Below are 18503 nucleotides of genomic sequence, written 5' to 3'. Positions count from 1 at the left end.
TAATATTGTAATGGATTGATTTTGGATGAAATAATAATTGTTAAAATGGGTAGATAATTTGTGTTTGCTTTGGTTTGAGACACAGGAGTTAGTGGTAATGTATCGGGGCCTCAATAACATCTATGGGGCCAATGGTAGGGCGGGTAAAGAGGCAGCCACCAAACCTTGCAACAATGAGCTGCCATGCATAGAGGTGAGTATACGGTGGGTCATATGACTGAAGTGTGGCATGTAAGTGCGTTTGTTGTTTTATTTTATCTTCTTATGCTAGTGTATCCCAGTGTGCAAAACAAATTATTCTGTTTGACCATTGACTGGGGAGAGTAGTGCTGTGCAGTGATCACGTTAAGGAATCCACGAAGCTGAAGCTCCGGGCCTAAACGCCAGTGCACACGCCGTGGTCATCGCACCTTGTCACAAGCACTGCTGCTCGTTTGTTCCTGAATGTGCCTGTTGCAGACTCAGTCGATGGATATCATAACATCTTGTATGTCGTCGTCGCTGTTTTGCATAATGCCGTCGTGCTTGAAGTTACTACTGCTCGGTGCTGTTCCTGATGGGGCTCCAGGGGTGTCGTACTCGGCGTTACCCTTTCTCGCTCGTGTTATACTCTGATTAGTCCCCGGGGTGTCATACCCGGCGATATCCCTTCTTGAGGATGTTGAATTTTGAATAGTCGTACCTGGCGATATCCGTTCTGGCTGATGGTGTACTTTGAATAGTCCCAGGGCTGTCGTACCTGGCGATATCCTTTCTTGATGATATTGAACTTGGAATAGTCCCAGGGCTGTCGTACCTGGCGATATTCGTTCTTGCTGGTGTTGTTCTCTGAATAGTTTCTGGCGCGGCTCCAGGATTCAGTGTGTGCTGGGCAAGGGGTCTGGTTAGCACGAGGTGGCCTTCTCCACATGATATGGTGGCTCCCATGCTTCCTAGCTTATCTAGGCCCAGTATGATGTCGTCGATCGCTCCGGGCATGACGTGTAAAACTGTGTGGAGTGACGCTTCTCCGAGGCGTACCTCAGTCCTTATGGCGTCGAAGATGGTAGTGCTAGTCCCGTTTGACATCGTTATTTTGATGGCCACTCTCACCATTTCTCCGCTTCCCGAGTTCACCACACGTTCTGCTAAGCTGCTCGAGACGAAACTTCTTGATGCCCCTGTGTCGATGACCGCCTCGGCTGATTCCGCGCCGAGCTTGGCTACGGCGTAGAGGCGACCATGCTCTTGGTACATTGTTACTGCCGTTTCAGCGCTGGGTTCCTTGGGTATCGTAATTGCCGTTTCGGCGCTAGGTCCCTTGGGCTCACGGCGCCTTCTTCTTCGTGGAGCCCTCTGTCGTTTCCCTGACGTCGGCGGCAGCATTCGATGGTTCGTATATCGTTGCGGCCACATTCCCAGCAAAAAATTTTCTGTGGGTTTCGGCACCTATTGGTGTCATGTCCTCGTTCGCCGCATCTCCTGCATACGCCGTTGGTGTCGTATCTCTGGTTTTGCCGGTGACACCCGGGTTGTGTCACTGGCGATGTGTCGCGTAACTTCGCGGTGATGTCCGCCTGATGATCTTCGATAGTCCTCGCGTATGTTCTCGTATTCTTCGGCAAGTGTCAGGAGCTCTGCGAGATTAGTGAAATCCCTCCGATGGATGTAAAGTTGGTAAACGGGGTGGCTGTTACGGAAGATTCGTTCCAGCCGCTGTTCGCTGTTGTACCCTGCGTGTCTCATCAAGCTCTGGATTTCTAGTACGTAGTCCTTATACCTCTCCTTGAGATGCTGCCTTCGTTGGCGTATGTCGTCGTCGAGCCGCTCGAAGTACCTGACTGGTAGGAAGAAACGTAAAAAATCCTTTTTGAAGCTTGTCCACTCTCCCCAGTGCGCATTGTTATTGCGGTACCATTGTAGCGCGGCGCCCGTAGTAGCTCGGGCATGGTTTTTGGCAGGAGGTCCACGTTTAGCGCGTATACTTCGGCTAACTCCTCTAACCGTTCGATGAACGCTAACGGGTCCCGTCCACCTTCATACTTTACGGACCACTTTCTTACCTGGTCGATGATGGGCGCGAACACAACGGTCGGTGCTTGAGTTACCTGGCATGTATAGTTCATGGCTGGTGCCTTCATTCCCGCTGGTAAGTATGGTTGCGTGGGTTGAGATGTGCCGGTTGATGATGCCGTAATTTCTGATGGTACGTACTGTTGTGTGGGTACTGTATTCCTGGGAGGAAACGCGAATTGAGTTTGTTCTACTGTTGTAACGGCGACCTTCGGTGTGCCTCCTCCGTTCGACGGAGTCGGTGTCTTAACCTCATTTACGTCGCTCATGTGCGTAGTTTCCTTGTATGTGGCTTGTAGGGATAAAAATTTTTCGTGGATTTCCGAGTCCGTATTTGCCTTTGAGGCCAGTGCTGCTATGCGCTTTCGGATTTCTCGGGTGGTACCTGTCTGCTCAATACCCAATTCCTGTGTTATGGATATCAGCTGCTCCTTTGAAATTGTGTCTAACCACGTGGTATCGATCTGGTCGACCATTTTGTGGTTAGGTTTCTCGTCAGGAATGTTCCTTCTGACGTGGTAACGTTTAGCAGGGTCCCTGGTCGGGCGCCAATTGTAACGAAGCTTTTTCCGTCCCAGCGCTTCTTCAATAAGTGCTAGGGCTATACTCGCCGTGTCCAAGGTTCGCTTACAATCGATTTGTAAATTTGGGACACCGTGCAAATCGTTTTCATATAAATTCACTTTATTTCTCTAATTCTATAAATGTATGTACACTATAATTAAAATGAAAAATTTTACGTAATCAAAAGAAGAAATATTTGTTGTTTTCGTTTCACTGTATGCTTGCTCTATACTGCGTGGTGGTCCAACGGTACCTGTGTCCCGTTATGACGCCTCGATAGTCGTTGCTTGTGTGTGTGTAAATGTGTTTTGTGACGCCCTGCGTCGGCGTGCGTGTCCCGTTAGGAACGTCCCGTTAGGACGCCCGGCTGGTCGTTGCCTGAGTGCGTGTAAAACGTGTTTCGGTGACGCCTTGCATTGGCGTGTATGTACGCAACCCTAGTGTGGTTGACGTCGTGTATTTGCGTGACTCTGCTGTGGTCACCGTAGTATGTGTGCGTAGTGCTGTTGTGGTCAGCGTGGTGCGGTGACCAACGTAATATGCTTGCGTAGCGATGTTGTGGCCCGCGTCGTATGTTGGCGCTTGCGGTCAGCGTAGTGGGTTGGCGCAATGCTGTGGCCAACGTCGTATGTTTGCGGAGTGATGTGGTCCACGTAATATGTTAGCGTGGTGCGGTCGCAGTCAGCGTAGTGTTTGGCGTAATGCTGTGGCCGACGTAGTGTGTGTGCGATTGTGGCCGTGGTAGTGGATTGGCGTAATTCTATGGCCAACGTGGTATGTTTGCGATTGTGACCAGCGTGGTAGTTTGGCTGGCGAATGTCACCTGCTCGCGGGGCGCGTCACTGTGGTAGTGCCGTTGCTCACGAGGTCTCAAGCGGTGTTTGGTGGTATAACCGACACATTCACCACTTGAGGCCACGACTCACTCCTGTGAAGAGACCTGTCCGCATGGTAGAACCGACAACTTCAAGGGACGCTCCACAAGTAGCTAACTAACTTCTGTCCTGCTGTGTTGCTCCTTTTATTGCTTTGTTTGGTATTGCTGGCTCAAATGGTTGCGTTGCCATGGTTGCTGTTCGATGTTGCGAACGCTCGTTGCGTTGCTGAGATTTGTTAGTTTGTTGTGTTGGCATTAAAGTGTTGTGCTTGCCCGTTGTGTTGCTGAGACTTGTTGGTTGGTCTGCTGCTATAGCCTTTTGTGACTGGCTGTTGTGTCAATGCTGTATTGAACTTGTTGGTTGGTCTGTTGCTATAGCCTTTTGTGACTGGCTGTTGTGTTAGTGTTGTATCGAATATGATGTATGCTGTATTGAACTTGTTGGTTGGTCTGTTGCTATAGCCTTTTGTGACTGGGTGTTGTGTTAGTGCTGTATCGAATATGACGTGGGGTCGCTTTGTGTGGGCCAAATTAATGGTGTTATATTTGGTCCTCACAAACGGAAATCAAAAATTTTATTTCTGTCCGAAAATATGTACAAAAACCCACAAATTGGCTCGAGAGGGTCCGAAATATGAGGCCCGATCCACGGTTTTTTTGTACAGAAGATCTTTCTGTGTTGGCGGCCTTTGGCCGCGATTTGAAAAAATAGCCCTGGGTAGGTCCAACGCCTTCCTGCACTAGTGTGTACAAAAAATCTGGCAAAATACAACCACATAAAATTTGAACCGAAATGATATGATAGAAATAAAATTTTTAATTTTTGTTTTCGGATTCTTAAATCGGAGGTCGAAACGTGCCTTTTGATACCAATTTTGAAAATTTTTGTTAAAAATTTGGTGGTGAACCATCTTCTAAAACGTTACATTTTTCAAAACAACTGCAAAATTGTATGAGACAACTGTTAGTAATCAGTTGAAAGATTTTGACGTCTTTGACAACTACACTAACACAACGTTGTAAACGGTAATGTCACAAAAACTTGTTAGACTAGACAACTCAACCGACATTTTTATACTCAGTTGAGCAGAGCTCACAGAGTATGTTAACTTTGATTGGATAACGGTTGGTTGTACAGGTATAAAGGAATCGAGATAGATATAGACTTCCATATATCAAAATCATCAGTATCGAAAAAAAATTCGATTGAGCCATGTCCGTCCGTCCGTCCGTCCGTCTGTCCGTTAACACGATAACTTGAGTAAATTTTGAGGTATCTTGATGAAATTTGGTATGTAGGTTCCTGGGCACTCATCTCAGATCGCTATTAAAACGAACGATATCGGACAATAACCACGCCCACTTTTTCGATATTGAAAATTTCGAAAAATCGAAAAAGTGCGGTAATTCATTACCAAATACGGGTTAAGCGATGAAACTTGGTAGGTGGGCGTGCCACCGCCCACTTTTAAAAGAAGGTAATTTAGAAGTTTTGCAAGCTGTAATTTGGCAGTCGTTGAAGATATCATGATGAAATTTGGCAGGAACGTTACTCTTATTACTATATGTCTGCTTAATAAAAATTTGCAAAATCGGAGAACGACAACGCCCACTTTTTAAATTTTTTTTTTTTTAAATTAAAATTTTAAAAGAAAAGTTAATATCTTTACAGTAGATAAGTAAATTATGTCAATATTCAACTCCAGTAATGATATGGTGCAACAAAATACAAAAATAAAAGAAAATTTCAAAATGGGCGTGGTTCCGCCGTTTTTCATTTAATTTGTCTAGGATACTTTTAATGCCATAAAAAATAAAAATAAATGTAAGGCGCGATAACCTCCGAAGAGATATAAGGCCGAGCTTCTCTTCCAATTTGCGTCGTGCTCCACTTGATTTTCCCTACAAATTGGCCGGACGGGACCTACATGTTTTGTGCCGACTCCGAACGGCATCTGCAAGGCAGATGAGTTTTCACTGAGAGCTTTTCATGGCAGAAATACACCCGGAGCGCTTGCCAAACACTGCCGAGGGGCGACCCCGCTTAGAAAATTTTTCGTCTAATTGAAAAACCATATTTCTAAAATTTTGATGTTGCTTTGCCCGGGGTGCGAACCCAGGGCATACGGTGTGATAGGCGGAGCACGCTACCATCACACCACGGTGGCCGCCAATGCCATAAGTCGAACAAAAATTTACCAATCCTTGTGAAATTTGGTAGAAGCTTAGATTTTAGGACGATAACTGTTTTCTGTGAAAAAAGGCGAAATCGGTTGAAGCCACGCTTAGTTTTTATACACAGTCGACCGTCTGTCCTTCCGCTCGGCCGTTAACACGATAACTTGAGCAAAAATCGATATATCTTTACTAAACTCAGTTCACGTACATATCTGAACTCACTTTTTATTTCGATATCGAAAATTACGAAAAACGAAAAAAATGCCATAATTATATACCAAATACGAAAAAAAGGGATGAAACATGGTAATTGTATTGGTCTATGGACGCAAAATATAACTTTAGAAAAAAACTTGGTAAAATGGGTGTGACACCCATCATATTAAGTAGAAGAAAATGAAAAAGTTTTGCAGGGCGAAATCAAAAGCCCTTGGAATCTTGGAAGGAATACTGTTCGTGGTATTACATATACAAATAAATTAGCGGTACCCGACAGATGATGTTCTGGATCACCCTGCTCCACATTTTGGTCGATATCTCGAAAACGCCTTCACATATACAACTACGGGCTACTCCCTTTTAAAACCCTCATTAATACCTTTAATTTGATACCCATATCGTACAAACACATTCTAGAGTCCCCCCTGGTCCACGTTTATGGCGATATCTCGAAAAGGCGTCCACATATAGAACTAGGTAGGTAGGTAGGTTGAACTGGCCGGTCCATGAGGACCTCACATAGACTGATTGAGTCCGTAGTGTTACCAGAAGTTTGTTTTTTCGACCAAACTGAAAAACCCTATCAAAAACCAGGACCTATGTTATAAAATAACTCCGTCCTCTTGGCAAATACTAGAAGCTTCCTAGGACTTAAGTCACTTGCTGCTTCTAGATCTGACAGCTGTATCACTCCTAATAGCTGGAGTCTTAGCCTGGCAAGTGCAGGGCACGAGCACAGAACGTGCTCGATCGTTTCCTCCTCCAACCCGCACTTCCTACACCTGCTATCACTGACCAAGCCTAATTTAAAGGCATGTGACGCCAGAAGGCAGTGTCCAGTCAGAATACCCGTCATGAGTCTACAGTCCTCTCTTTTTAATGATAGAAGCAACTGTGTTAGTCTAAGGTTGTAAGACCTACACATAATCTTCGACACTTTACAGCCCCGCGCTTGAACCCACGCCTTTTCTGCTTGGTCGATCATGTGCATCTCTCGCCTTCGCTTAATCTCGCCCAATCTAATTGGGACGTCTACGGAGCAAGCTTCAAGGGATGCGCCCTTTTTAGCTAATTCGTCCGCTTTTTCATTCCCATCTATTCCCATATGCCCTGGGACCCAATATAGATGTATGCTTCTCCCTGTCCCGATTCTCTCCAGAGACTGCTTACACTCTAACACGCATTTAGATGCTGTGCTATGCGAGATTATTGCCTTAATTGCTGCTTGACTATCAATATAAAAGTTAACACGGTTGCAGCTTAAGCTATTCTCTTCCAGGGTTTCTACTGATTTGGTTACGGCTAATATTTCCGCTTGGAAAACGCTACAGTAATCCGGCAGCCTGTAGGATCTGCTTAATTCCGGATCAGCGCAGTATACCGCAGACCCTACTCCTTCCACTATTTTGGAACCATCGGTGTACACATGTATCGCCTCGTCCGCCATTTGCGCACCCTTGCGCCAACCGTCCACCTCTATTGTGGCCTTAAGATCTCCCTCAAAGTGCAGGTAGGGAATCATGTAGTCTGTTCGTCTTGTGACTGAGGACCCTATACTACTATGGCCATATGGTCGGCGCTCAAGCTGCCCCGAAGCATCGAGCCTGGTTGCGGTCGTTAACGCTTTGTTCTTTGCTACCAGGTCTACAGGTGGAATGTGCAGAATGGCATACAGTGCAGCCGTCGGGTTTGTTTTCAGGGCTCCCGTAATGCAAAGCATCGATAGTCTGCATACCCCCTCTAATTTTTTGAGGTATGTTGTTTTTTGTGTGGCTTTCCACCAAACAAGAACTGTATAGTATAGAATAGGGCTTACAATCGCTGTAAAAACCCAATGAGAAAGAGAGGGCGATAGGCCCCACGTACACCCCAGCATTCTTTTACATGCATAGAGTGCCGTTGAGGCCTTCTTGACCCTCTCCTCCACGTTGAGCTTCCATGACAGCTTACTGTCTAGGATGATTCCTAGATATTTTGTGCAAGGTTTCTCCTGTAAGGTCACCGCTCCTAACTTAGGCCTGGTCCAATTTGGGACCTTGTACCTCTTTTTAAACAAGACCATATCCGTCTTCTCCGCATTGACTTTCAGCCCGACATTAGATGCCCAGGTATGAATATCCCGAAGCGCCCGATCCATCAAAGAACTAATCGTTGGAAGGCATTTTCCACTTATGACAATTGCAACGTCATCTGCGTAAGCCGTAAGTTTTACGGGTCCCTCATCGAATTGCCTGAGCAGTTGGTTGATGACCAGTGTCCACAGCAGAGGTGATAGCACCCCTCCCTGCGGCGTGCCCCTGTCCACTGATTTCGTGGCCTCGTACAATCCCCATTGTGATGTAATCTTTCTGCAATTTAACATGCAGCCGATCCATCTGATTAAGGCAGGATGTACTTTAATGTAATTAAGACCATCCATAATCGCCCATTTTGCAACATTATTGAAAGCCCCGGCAATGTCCAAGAAGACTCCTAGAGCATACTCCTTATATTCCAGGGATTTCTCTATGCTTATTACCACCCTATGCAATGCGGTGTCTACCGACTTGCCTTTGGTGTACGCATGCTGTGTTGTGGAGAGCAGCTTTTCATCCACGTTGGACTTTATGTACACATATATCAGCCTCTCAAAGGTTTTGAGCAGAAATGATGTTAAGCTAATGGGTCTATAGTCTTTGGGATACACGTGACCGATCTTCCCCGCCTTTGGTAGAAAAGCTACACGAGCAGTTCTCCAAGAGTGCGGTACATGATTCAGTCTTATGTACCCATCGAATATTATTTTAAGCCATTCCACGACCGCCCTACTTGAGACTTGTAGCATGGCCGGGAATATACCATCTGGGCCCGGCGATTTAAACTTAGAAAACGTCTTCACTGCCCACTCGATCTTGGTATCGGTCACCAAGCCCGGCACCACTAGCTCCGTGATCGAAGTGTGAGTGATGTCTGCTGGTTCTTCTAAACCGTCTCCCGATGGGAAATGTGTATCGAGAAGCACCTCAAGGGATTCCTCACTATCACGTGACCATTCCCCGTTCTCTTTCTTTATTAGTCCCTGGACTATGTTTCCCTTTGCTAGGACTTTTTTCAACCGTGCTGTTTCACTGGAGCACTCTATGTCCGTACAGAAACTTTTCCATGAGTTTCTCTTCGCCCTGGTAATTTCACGCTTGTAGATCCTCAGTAGATCCCTGTACTCGTCCCGACACGCTTCGCTTTCCGCGGTCTTTGCGAGTTTAAACATTTCTTTTACCTGTCTTCTTAGAAGACTCAGCTCATTGCTCCACCATGGCGGCTTTGCTTTTCCTCTGAATCTTCTTAGAGGGCAAGCTTTGTTATACGCAGTCATAAGCGTCCTTGTTAGGAATTCATTCAACTCCTCCAGTTCCTCTACATTAGCAACCTCTTTGGGTTGTCCCAGTTTCGTTTCTACATGTTTCTGGAATTTAGTCCAATTCGTTGCCCTAGGGTTTCTAAAGGTTCCTCCCTTCTCTACCCTCTTTAGTGGGATGCTGAAGCTTATATACGCATGGTCGGAGAAGGATGGTCTATCGAGAACCATCCAATCATACCTTGATATATCACGCTCGGAGCTCAATGAAATATCCAGAACATTGCTGGATGTTGGACCAATGTATGTAGGAACATTTCCCCTGTTGGCTATCTGCAAATTGGTTTACAGGATGTAACAAAATAGAGATTCGCCTCTCTCGTTCGTATCTGCTCCTCCCCACGCATTGTGGTGCGCATTTGCATCTGCGCCTATGACCAACCGCCCTTTGCGCCCTTCCTCCTGTACTAGCCTTTTGCACTCCATCGGTGGAACCTCCGCAGCATGGGCCATGTAGCAGGACGCCAGGATAAATTCCTGCTTATTCTTTTGCTCAACGGCCACCGCTACGAGATCCTCGGTGGTGTAATTAGGCAGCATATATGAATGCAGCTGTTTCCTTACCATTACTACAGCTCGCACCCGTCCTTCCGTTTGTGCGTAGTAAACGCCAAACCCGCGCGCGCTAAGTCCAGAAACCTTTCCTCCCGATGAGAGCCACGGCTCCTGGATCAGCGCCACGTCAAACGAACCCTCCTCAAGGGTTAGGAGGAGTTCGCTCGACGCCACTTTACTGTGTTGGAGGTTTATCTGTAGGACTCGCAGCACCATTGGGCTGTTTGTCCCCCTCCAGCACCTTCGTCTTGACGTCGTCGTCCTCCTCTTGTCCTTTTGGTTTAGAGTATTCGAGGCCCCCTTCAGCCCCTCGTGAATGTTGTGCCGTGTGTTTCTCTGTGCGAGTCACAGCACCATTTAGCGGTTGGTCCTCTTCTAGCACGTTCGTGGTGACGTCGGGGACCTCCACCTGTCTTTTTTCCCTTAGGCTTCTGATGTCCTTTTCGACTTCGCCCACTTCCAGCGTGTTAGGATTTTTATCCTCGGGACTTCTTTTCCTGAGTCGCATGTAAATTTTGCCAGTGCCAAAGGACATTTTGCCAAGCTGCGTGTACAAAATATCCTCCGCCTGCTTGTTTATTTGGAAGATGTAGAACTGACCATCCTCGGTAGGCCGAGATACAGTAAGTACCTTCCAATCCTGTGTCGGTATGTTCGGATTCTGATTCTGCAGAAGTCGCAGTGTATCCTCCGACTTCATCACGCATGGTATCCATACCTTAACTTTTGGTACCGTGGGGATTTGCGCTTTATCCACCACCTCAAACCGCGCGTTCGTGCCTTGCCTTTGGAGGTTTGGAACGACTTCCTCCAGCCACCGCAAGCTCGCGATGTTGGCGCACGCTATCATCTTCACACCATTATACCATCCCCCCGAATCAAAGGTTGGAAGGGGCTTACTTGGCTGTTCCCGCATCATCTTAAGCATTAAGCTAATAAGCTCCCTTTCCACAGATCTCCACCTTTCAGTAGTCATTTGTCCGAACGGACTGCTACGATCAACCAGCGCCACAGTCAGTGACTGCTTTGCCACATCACTCATCTTCTCGGGAAAAGCAGGAGTCTTAGTGTTATCTCCCTTTAGAACCTCCGAGAACACCGGAGTCTTCGCGTTAACTCCCTTTAGCGCCTCCGAGAAAGCCGGAGTCTTAGCGTTATCTCCCTTTGGCTTATCTCCTACTTCCGTAGTTGGAACTTCCCTCTGACTGGCAGCTTTCGAGGTAGTTGCTTCCTCGCTATTGGAACCCATCTGTCTTACAGCTTTGGGCCTACTTGTCTTGTCTATGCGACTGCCTTGCCTCGCGGCTCTAGGACTGGGTCCTTTCTGCCTCTTGAAAGCAGGCTTGTCGCCTTCTGCCGAACGGTGCCTCTTCATTCTGCCATTCGACGCTTCTTCCTCCTCGTACCGGTTGCAGAACCGAGGGTTTCTCGCAGCAAACCTTTTGAACTGCCTTCGACCTACTTCTACCGCTTCATGGGCCCATTCCAAGCGCTCGATCTCCACTTCTGTTGGGTCGACCACTGCTCCCAAACGTTGTACAATTCTTAGTGCTGCACGGTACTGCGAGAGAGCTCTTTTACTTCCTCTGCTCCGTACCCTTCTCCACTCTTCTACTCCGTTTTCATTTGTGTGCTTCTCCAACACGGAGTTCATTGAATCAGCACTACTCTCGCTCCCCGAGTCCGACGCATCGCTTAATTCGTATTTGTCGTCCCTGGATTGCGACTCAGTCCTCCTCTTTACATCCTCCTTATTACGTTCAGGTAATGAGTTGTTCATCTTGGTCGTACGACCACCTGCCCGACAAGGCGGGCTCAGCGGTCCAGTATTATATACAGGGAAAGAACCGTCCGCCACAGCAGCGCCCCTTACTGCGGTAAGGCCATAAATACTTCCCGAGATGGGCCGGTGTCGGGAAGGCTCCGTTCGAATACAGCCGAATTTATCCCCTGGCTGCACGGTCCAATAGGCACGGTCCGCATAACACCCCTGGATTAGGGGGTTGGCAGTTCTTGGTCACCGACATCCCGCCGCCCTCCTATGAGGCGAAACGGCGTAGATGTCAGTCCTAAACAGCTCCGCCTCACATTCGGGCGCTATGGAGTTCGGCTAAGCCCTCACACCAACGACAAGGTGCCTACCCTAGTGAGGGTAGAACTAAGGCCCACTCCTTTTTAAAATACACATTAACACCTTTCATTTGATACCCATATCGTACAAACTAATTATAGAGTCACCCCTGGTCCACGTTTATGGCGATATCCCGAAAAGTCGTCCACCCATAGAACTAAGGCCCACTCCCTTTTAAAACACTTATTAACACCTTTCGTTTGATACCCATATTGTACAAACGCATTCTAGAGTCAACCCTGGCCCACTTTTATAGCGATATTCCGAAAAGGCGTCCACCTATAGAACTAAGGCCCACTCCCTTTTAAAATACTCATTAACACCTTTCATTTGATACCCATATAGTACAAACAAATTCTAGAGTCACCCCTGGTTCACCTTTATGGCGATATCTCGAAAAGGCGTCCACATATAGAACTAAGGCCCATGCCCTTTTAAAATACTCATTAATACCTTTCATTTGATACCCATATCGTACAAACAAATTCTAGAGTCAGGCCTGGTCCACCTTTATGGCGATATCCCTAAATGGCGTCCATCTATAGAACTATGGCCCACCTCCTCTTAAAATACTCTTTAAATTCATTTGATACACATGTCATACAAACACATTCCAGGGTTACCCTAAGTTCTTTTTACAACATGGTGATTTTCCCTTACTTTGTCTCCACATCCGATGTCGGGGGTACGCGGATGATATTGTTATAATTGTAAGGGGCAGATTTGAGAGCACCCCTTGCGACATAATGCAAAGGACATTGAGGTTTACGAAAGAATGGTGTAATGAGGTAGGGCTAAGTATCAACCCTAACAAGACAGCCATTGTGCTCTTCACCAGGAGAAAAAACACCATATCAAAGCCCACAAGAGCAATAATGGTGTGCAGACGTATTGCAGGAAGATCCTGGCGATGCAGCCCAAAGATCCTAAGGTTGATGTACACTATTATAGTTAGACCTATCATAATGTATGGAGCAGTTGCGTGGGCATCTGACATATTTTGCTTTGAAAGCAATGGAGAAGATTGTAGACCATGAGATTAGATCAAAGGCTCTCGATATAATACCAATACCTCGATATCAGCATGCATATAGGTTAGGCAGGTCGACAGAAACTGCATTGTATCAGCTGTCCACAGAAATCCAAAGTGCGTTCGAATGCGGGAAGGTTGCGCTATGCGCATTTTTGGTCATAGAGGCGGCATTCGACAACACGTCCCACGAGAGCGTAAATGGGGCACTCGAGAGAAGAGAGATACAACGTCCGATCCGTATGGGCATAAACGCCCTACTGCGTACGAGGATTAACGAAACGTTGAGTGGGGACGGTACAGTAAAGATCAAGCCAACGAAAGGATGTCCACAAGGGGGGCGTAATGTCACCCCTGCTGTGGAGCCTGGAAGTAGATAAACTTCTACAGAGGCTCTCAAAAAACGACATCCGATCTCGGGGTACGCAGATGATATTGTTATAATTGTAAGAGGCATATTTGGGAGCACCCCTTGCGACATAATGCAAAGGACATTGAGGTTAACGAAAGAATGGTGTACTGAGGTAGGACTAAGTATCAACCCTAACAAGACAGCCAGAGTGCTCTTCACCAGGAGAAAAAACACCATATCAAAGGCCACAAGAGCAATAATGGTGTGCAGAGGTATCGCAGGAAGATCCTGGCGGTGCAGCCGAAAGATCCTAAGGTTGATGTACACTATTATAGTTAGACCTATCATAATGTATGGAGCAGTTGCGTGGGCATCAAGGACAACCATGGTGACCTTAAAGTCACTCACGAAGCTTCAACTCTTGGCATGTGTCTGCATTATGGTAGCCATGCGCACATGCCCGACGGCGGCAATAGAGGTGCTGCTTAAGTTAACGCCTCTACACGTAATAATTGAGTAGGCAGCCAGGAGTACTTTAGTAAACATAGCTAAAGAGTGGAAGGGATGTGGAAGAGGCAAAGTGATACAGTCACGGAACATGCAGAAGCTGAGGGAGCAGATTCCACTCAATCAACTTCCCAGTGATGACACGGGGAAGCTAATTAAGTTTGAGAAGCGCGTCAAAACATAGACCTCCAGAATTGAAGCGCTTCACCAGGAACACACTATAATATGGTACACCGATGGCTCGAAGACACCGAAGGGCATAGGAGCGGGGATCTTACCACTCCGAAAATATCCGAGCATCTTCCAAACCGAAGTTTTGGCCATAAGCCGCTGTGCAGAGATAAATTCACAGCGGGGATATACAAACGAGAGAATCGATATACTCAGCGACAGTCAGGCTGGGCTCAAGGCACTATCTTCAGTTGAGATTAAATCATCAACAGTCCTTGAGTGCATAGAGAGGTTAAACAGTCTAGGGGCCAATAACACCGTCCGTCTAGCCTGGGTACATGGACGCAGAGGAGTTGATGGTAACGAGTTTGGCAGGTTGGCGGCGGCTGAAAAGCCAAAAGGACCTGAGCCTATCATGCCGATAGGGTCAGACACAATAAGGTAAGAGTTCAGGCAAAAAGAAGCGTTCCTCAGAGAACAACACTGGAGCGAAAGTCCAGGATAGGAGGGTACAACTCAAAGCGATATAAAGCCATGATTAAACTCCCAAAAAACAGACTTAGAATTTTAACAGGCATACTCACCGGTCACTGCAGGCTATAGAACCACATGCATAAACTAGGTATATCGTCTAGTAGCCTCTGTCGATTCTGTGATCGCGAAGATGAGACTGCATAACACATCCTGATGGAATGCGATGCAGTCGTTAGAGCAAGACTTCGGATCCTAGGATCACCAAACTTAGAAAGTAGTCACTATTTGAAGCCGAGGACCATTCTGGATTTTCTCAGAGAACTCGGGTTGGACGAGGTGCTGTGGAGAGAATAAGGGCCCAATAAACCAATAGGTCGCAGTACTTAATCTTACAACATATATATACATCTATCTACTGCAGTGTCTTCCACCTACCCTCTCCTCTCTTCTCCTCTCCTCTCTCCTTTTCCTTCCCCTGTTATATTTCTTCTCCTTTTCCTTCTTTTCCACTCCTCTCCCACACGCCAGCTATCTCCTTCCCCACTCTTTCTCACCGTTCGTCTGTCCCTACTTTCCATCTACTTCTCATTCTCCCTATTTTTATCCTTCTCTCTATCCTCTTTCCTCCCTCTATTGTACATTTAAATAATAAATGGCAAAAAATGCACTTACCTTCGATATTTTAGATGAGAATTCAAAGAAATCAGAATATTGTGCATTTTCTTCTTTTCTTATTGAAAAGTTGAAATATTTACTACTTTTATTAATAAAATTTTTTTTGACAGAAAATATAAGGAGATTTGTCAAACGACGCGTATTGACTTCGACAATAATAATCCGAAAGCGGAAAATAAAAATTGTAAGCCGTTCAAAAGATATTAACGAAAAACCGAAAAATGACCCGCGGGTCCCTCCAAAACCGAGGGTGGGATCCATAGTATTTTTGCGCAGAACACCTTTCTGCATTGGCGCCCTTCGTCCGCGATTATAAAAAATTACCCCGGGTGGGTCCAACACCGGGTTGGAGACCATAATACCTGACATACCTGAAGAAGATTATAATAGGCTCCGGCGACTAACAACGAAATTGACTGAATTTTGTTTGTGTTAATGCAGTCGGGTGGCTTCGCGACACACGTATTTGTTGTCGGCTACACGTTGATGAAAATCAGAAATTTTTGTTTTTCTCATTTGACGCTTGCTTATTTTTTCGTCGCGGGGTGTGACTGACAAAACAGCAGTGTGGTATTTAGTTTATGTCGACATTCAAAATGAAAAAGTGCGCGGAATAACAGCAATTAATGTTAAAATTTATTGAAAATTATCAATTTATTACGTTTTGCGAACAAGCTTTTCATCCACAATTTCTTTTTATCACTCTTTTGCCTTTTCTTTTTATTTAATATAACTGCTGTAGTTGTAAGTAAAAAAAATCATCATCCGACGACGACATATTCACCTCCGAACGCTCCGGTTTCTCGATGCAAATGTTGATTGATGGCTTTTTATTTGATAGTCGCAGGGCAAGCGTCAACCACCCGACACGCACCCATAAAAAAATTCAGTCAATCTCGTTGTTAGTCGCCGGAGCCTATAAGTGTCAGAGTCACGGTTGCCACACCATGTATTCATATGTGACCAAAATTCAACGAAAAAAAGGACCAAATTTTTGTTTTTTTTGATTGCGATACAAGCAATTCAAAAAAGTGTCGTAGTCTTTGTTAAATATAAAATTTCAGGAGGTTTCCATGGTTTCCTATACAAAATTTTAATAAAATTAGCGAATAGGAGACTTACGGCTGAATTCTGTAATTCAGTCCCATCTCAAGTCTCTAAATTTGAGATTTTCCTTTAGAGAAAATTTTTGTGACTTGAGATGATTTCGGTATTCAGTAAACGAAAGTCACAAAAACAATTCACCATATCAACGAAATTCACGGAAAAGACAATTTACTCATACCAAAGAGGATAAATATAATAAGATACGTCACTCGTTATTTTTTTGGCATTTACTCGATGTAAACTATGAAGTAGTTGCTACTTTTTTTTTGGGCGAGATGTTTATAAATGTCTTCTACACATTTTCATGGGGTATTTGTGTTTATTTTTCCGACTGTATTTAATTAATTATTTAATTCTCTTTCCAAAAAACATGTTTGCATAAAGTGACAACACCGCATGGATAAATGGAAGGCAATTCAAAAATGTCTCTCATAAAACAAAAGTAGCGATTACCTCACAGTTTACATCGAGTAAATGCCTAAAAAATAACGAGTGACGGCTCTTATTGTATTTATCCTCTTTGCTCATACATTGAACAAATAATATAGCATTACATTTTGTCAACATAATGTTGGGTGGTATTGTGGCTGAGCTTGCGAAGACGCCGTTCACAATTTTGTATAGAAAATCCCAAAGCACGTAGGTTCGAATCTCAGCAGCGCCACATATAGTTCGATGTGAGGAATAAAACAATATATTTAAAGCGTTTTTCGCAAATAATTTTCATACTTTTTCTGAAATTTTCACGTTTGTGATCTGCCCCTGCCCAGCTCACAAATTAGTGATTGTGTAGTGTTGCGTGGAATTAACTTCACTTCGAATGCGCTTAACGTTACAAATATACATACACACCAAAGTTCATATTGTAACGAATTTACTGCAATTCCTCTTATTTGCAACCTTCTGATAACGTTCGAATCACTAAACTGTTGAATAAATAACTCCACTATTCAATAATGCAAAATGGCCTTGATTAAAACACTTCTATTGCTCGCCAGATAGCGTCTTAAATCAAACTGACTGTCGTGCCTCTACTGTTGCCGCTTTCATACTCTGTGATTTCTCGTTCGCATACTTCTAGGCGGTTCTATTCTAGAATTTACTAGTTAGTTATCAGCTATAACTACGATTATACAGCTTCTCTCGTAGCCCATCCGCGTGTATAAGTGAGTAATACTTGCACAATTATTGCATACTTTCAGGAGTATCTCAGATATATGCATGTGGTTGTGCGTTGCTTCTCCGCTGCATGTACGTACATATGTGTAGACATAATGATTAATTTGGTTTTGTGCATACAAGTCACTGCTCAGTATCAGCTTAGAGCTGATATTACCCCTTAGTGTTGCTAGTATTCGTTACACTGCCCTCTACCTAAGTCTGATCGTCCCGATCAGACAAATCTCTCGATCTAAACGCTGCCAGCCTTTCTTAATGAACCACTTTCATTTTGGTTCGTGGTTTGCCAATGGTTTGTATGCGGTACACTACATCGTTGATCCGTTTTACATCTTTATATGGGCCTTCCCAATTACGCTGCAATTTCGGGGACAAACCGTTTTTTCGTTGTAGGTTGTATAACAGCACCAAACCTCCTTCCTGAAACCCTTCCGAATTAATTGCTTTATCGTATCTGGCTTTCATCTTGTCACTTATAATCTTTACTCGTTGCCTCACCAGATCGTGGATCTCTCTCAGCTCTTTTTCCAAGACAGTCGAAGGTCATTGCCAAAAATTACTTTTGCAGGGGTTTGGCCCGTTGTCTCATGCACTGCTGATCGGTAAGCCATCAAGAATAATGGTATGCGGGTATCCCACTCCTTCTGGTACTTGTCTACTACTTTCCTTAAATGCTCCTCCAAGGTTCTATTGAAACGTTCCACCATACCATCGGACTGAGGATGCAATGCAGTTGTCCTTGTTTTTCGAATGCCCAATGATTTACACATTTCCTGGAGCACAGCTGATTCGAAATTTAGCCTTGGGCAGAATGTAACTCTATTGGTACACCGTACCTTGCTTATAAACACTTCTGCTACTGTTTCCGCTTCTTGATTTGGGATTGGGTATACATCTGGCCATTTGCTGAAATAATCCATAACCACCAGTACATATTTGTTTCCGCAGTTGCTAGTAGGAAATGGACATGCGAAATCCATAGCGATCACTTCAAATGGCGCAACTGAGTTATATTGCTTCATCTGGCCATGCCTTCGG

At 45.1% G+C, this 18503-nt stretch overlaps 1 protein-coding gene across 2 annotated transcripts in view; it reads right to left on the bottom strand.

Annotated features, from left to right (window-relative positions):
* LOC137244380 (uncharacterized) overlaps window positions 1-18503 on the bottom strand; it is a 469574-nt gene that overhangs the window by 185591 nt on the left and 265480 nt on the right. The gene's annotated exons all lie outside the window — the stretch shown is intronic.

Source organism: Eurosta solidaginis, chromosome 3 (assembly GCF_040869045.1).
Source record: "Eurosta solidaginis isolate ZX-2024a chromosome 3, ASM4086904v1, whole genome shotgun sequence".
In the NCBI taxonomy this organism is placed as follows: Eukaryota; Metazoa; Arthropoda; class Insecta; order Diptera; family Tephritidae; genus Eurosta; species Eurosta solidaginis.
This window is presented reverse-complemented; position numbering and strand designations above follow the sequence as displayed.